This window comes from Euphorbia lathyris, chromosome 5 (assembly GCF_963576675.1).
Source record: "Euphorbia lathyris chromosome 5, ddEupLath1.1, whole genome shotgun sequence".
Taxonomy (NCBI): Eukaryota; Viridiplantae; Streptophyta; class Magnoliopsida; order Malpighiales; family Euphorbiaceae; genus Euphorbia; species Euphorbia lathyris.
Window position 1 is genome coordinate 39,901,123 of NC_088914.1, and position 3,874 is coordinate 39,904,996.

The window sequence follows — 3,874 nt, forward strand, 5'->3', positions numbered from 1 at the left end:
ATAAGTGTTTTTGTGGAGATGAGGAAAGATTAAGTCGAACAGACTGGAAGCAGCCTGTTTCGCGCATACCAGGAGGAGTCGTGCAACCTTTGATCCAGTGGTCTAACGCTGCAATTTCTAATGACGGATAGCGACAAGACAGATAGCAGGAGCGGCAGGCAAGATAGGCGGATAATAGCAGTTAAAAGTAGCATAATGACAAGAAAGTTCGACCCTTGAGTGTTCAAGGGTCAAAAGGATCTTAACCACTTCTAGCATTCTAGGATTTGTGAACAATTTGGTTGGTTTTTGTAATATTTTTTTGGATACTTTCAGTACCGTGTTGACCTTTTCTTTTCCTTTAAATAGACGTAGTGGGAGAAGGGAAAGGATATCTTTTTCTTTTTGTGAACTGAAAAATAGACGTTTTGTTAGAGAGAAGAGCTCTCGAGGAAGATGACTCCATTGATGGAGCTCTGTGGAACGGAAGCAGACTGTTCACTCGGCAGTATGAGTGAGTAGTCGTTTGGAATGGGCTAGGCCAGTAAGGGCTGGTTATGTAAGTTGTCTATTTCCGTTTTATGAATGAATGTTAATATATGTTGATGTGTTTCATAAAGTTCTTATCAGCATGATTATATGCATTTATCTTAGTGAATGATGAATGATAGGGAACGGCTTTCATCTTCATGGATCTTTTTATCAAACCTCCAAACCCCGACACAAGAATGCTAGGGGATTGTATCAAGGGTTTTCTTAACAGAAATGTTGTTTCGATCGTAATGCAAGAAAAAACCAACATTAAGGACGCTTAACGTTGTAGTACATCTTAGAATCTTAAGAACACACGAGAGTTGACTTAAGTGAGCCTTAAAGCAGAGACCTTGACTTCACTTTGTGACATTCATGAATAAATAGGATCTTAGATGTTGTATGTAGCCTGTTCCGCTTTGGTTTAGCATGTTCTCTCTTTTTATCATAACCAAAACACATTTTCCAAGGTTTAATCTTTATATTTAGTATTTCTCAGTAATCAGATCAAAATCATTTCTCAACTAAAGAATTCATACATCACGAACACCCTGTTCTACAAGGTTTTTCTTGTAAAGTTTGGTCATCAATCCCTGTGGAGACGATACTCTATTTATCACTTTATTACTTGTATCTAGTGCACTTGCTAGAGTCTGTTTAGAGGACAACAAGTTTTTAGCGCCGTTTCCGGGGATTGAAAGCAACAAAATTTATCTGAAAATTTCTATGAAACAAGGTGTTTTTAATCTATCTGCTAAATAGTGCAGCCAGAAGGAGTTCTCTCATTGTTTATGCGCAGAGCTGGACCTCTAGTTTTTTCTATCGATCTCGAATTAGAGAGAACGTGTAGACGAAACCGAGTGGGAGCTCGACAAGCAAGACAACGAGAGAGACAAAGAGAAAGAAGGATGGCTGGAAGAGTACAACTAGAACAACCGGTTCAACCTAATCAGGAAGAGGAAGGAGAAAACAACAATCCTCCAGTTATGAGGATCAGAGACTATTCCAGGCCGACCACGGAAGGACACTCATCGTGCATTGTGTTGCCTAATGAAGGAAACAACATGTTTGAAGTGAAAGCATCAATGATAAAAATGTTGCAGGCCACAGTGCAATTCAATGGATACCAGTCGGAGGATCCAAACGGGCATATCCAGGAGTTCATAACATTGTGCAACACTTTCAGATCAAACCGAGGAGTTTCCGATGATGTGATAAGGCTAAAGCTGTTTCCTTTTTCTCTCAAAGACAAAGCAAAGAACTGGTTAAAGAACTTACAGCCAGGAACGATTACCACTTAGGAAGAAATGGCCAGTGCTTTTCTAATGAAATATTTTACGCCAAGACAGGCCATTAAACTCAGAAATGAGGTATCCCATTTCGTGCAGGAAGAGGATGAATCCTTAGCCGAGGCATGGGAAAGGTACAAGGAATTATTAAGAAGGGTACTAAATCATGGCATCCCCATGTGGATGCAAGTGCAGAATTTTTACAATGGAGTCACCAACATTTATAAAATCCAGATTGAATCCATTGCCAATGGTAACCCCGAAGATCTTGAACCACAAGCCTTGTACAACCTTATTGAGAGAGTCGTAAGCACGAGCTATAACTGGCACTCAGCTAGGAGTGAAGGAAAAAGAGCGGGGAATGATGATGTTGTGTCAAAACTGACCACCTAGGTGGAACAGCTTGCAAAGCAGCTCAGCAAGATTAATGTATCATCCATTCACAGTGAATCGTCGTTCAATGATGTTTGTGATTTTTGTGGAGGACCTCATTTCAACATAAACTGTCTTGGAGTCAAGCAAGGGAAAGGTGAGCATGAGCAATGTGATTATGCTGGATATAATCAAAGGAACCCACCAAACCTATACTCGAATAGCTATAACCCAGCCACAAGAAATCATCCGAACTTCGGATGGACCGGGCAGCCGAATCAGGAACAACCAAGGCATTAGCAGATGTTGGGGTTTAGTGTCCTATAGACAATTGTTCTAGGATATGAACTAAATATAATTGAAGTGTTCTTTATGTCATTTTTTTTAATAAGATATGGTTTCATAACTATATAAAGGCAACCTCTTTTAAAGAACTAAATAAGTCTAATAAAAGGAAATCCCTAAGTTTGTTTAAAGTGATTATAAAGTGTTCATACAAGCATGAAGTGAGACGAAACTTCATAATAAACTAATAAACTTAAAACCACCCCAAGTCAAGTAATATGTTTAGGATTGACATATCAATGTTGAGACTTGCATGTAACAATGTCTTCTGTCAAGACAGAGAGCTGATCTCACAAGCTTCAGATATACAGATAATCTGGATAGTTGCATGGATCCAATGAAAGGGAGTTCATTAGGATTGGGGACCCGACTTGAGATAACAGGATGGGTAGATTCATCCTTGTCACATGTTCATCTCATTGGTATTAATAGGTATAAGTAATCCTAAGACTCAAAGGAATGTTAATTAGTGATTCTGGATTACGGAATGTGATGCTTTGATCCTGTTGTAACACGATCCATAACAAAGATGACTCTGGGGTGTGAACGGCAGACGTTGGGTGTCACAGGAAGTAATTGCAGGATAGTTATACATTGGATTGAGCATTTGTCACTCCCGATAAATGGGAGATACATCCAAGGATCGCTTGTGGAAGACTTGAGTCTAAATCCTTGCAAGGTGATAGCTTAAGACTTGAAATACAGATTTCACTTAACCTATCTAATTAGAGTTGACTCGGCCTGTACAAGTAAAACGAACGTCTCGCTATATGTGACTTGACATTATCCATAGTCATAAGATTCAGTTCAAGGATGTAGTTGATAAAGGATCGAATTATAATGTAACTAATACGGAAAGGTCAACGACAGAATCAACCTGTCTTTTTATAGCTCTGGGGAATGTTTCAGATTTGCTAATCACATTTCGCGCACTCATTCCGTTATGCAAAGATTAAATATAATTCTGAGAAAATTAATTTAATAGTTGCATACGGCTAGAAGCAATAAGAACCTAATGGGTCACACATAAGACTTGGAGCCCAAAAGAGAAACAGATGCTAATTAATTGATGGAAGCCCAACTGAGTCCACTAAGGCCCAGTAAATGAGGGGGGCGATTTTTATGTAGTAAAATACATAAATAATTAATTTGATTTTAAACAATTCTAATTAGATTATAATTGTGAATTAAATTAATTAAAGAATAAATAAGTTAGGAAGTTTAATGAGATTAAATTGCTCCTATTATTATCCTATAAGGTTATTATTATTATCTTTATATTTAAGATATAATTGTAAATAATAAATAAGAATTAAATTCTGAATTAAATTCCTATTCAGTAACCTAATTCTATCTAA

General features: G+C 37.7%; 1 non-coding gene across 1 annotated transcript; it reads right to left on the reverse strand.

Annotated features, from left to right (window-relative positions):
- Window positions 1-1,865: 1,865 nt before the first annotated feature.
- Window positions 1,866-1,972, reverse strand: LOC136231477 (small nucleolar RNA R71). Its single transcript, XR_010689857.1, has one exon. It is a non-coding gene; the product is annotated as a small nucleolar RNA R71 (small nucleolar RNA).
- Window positions 1,973-3,874: the final 1,902 nt, after the last annotated feature.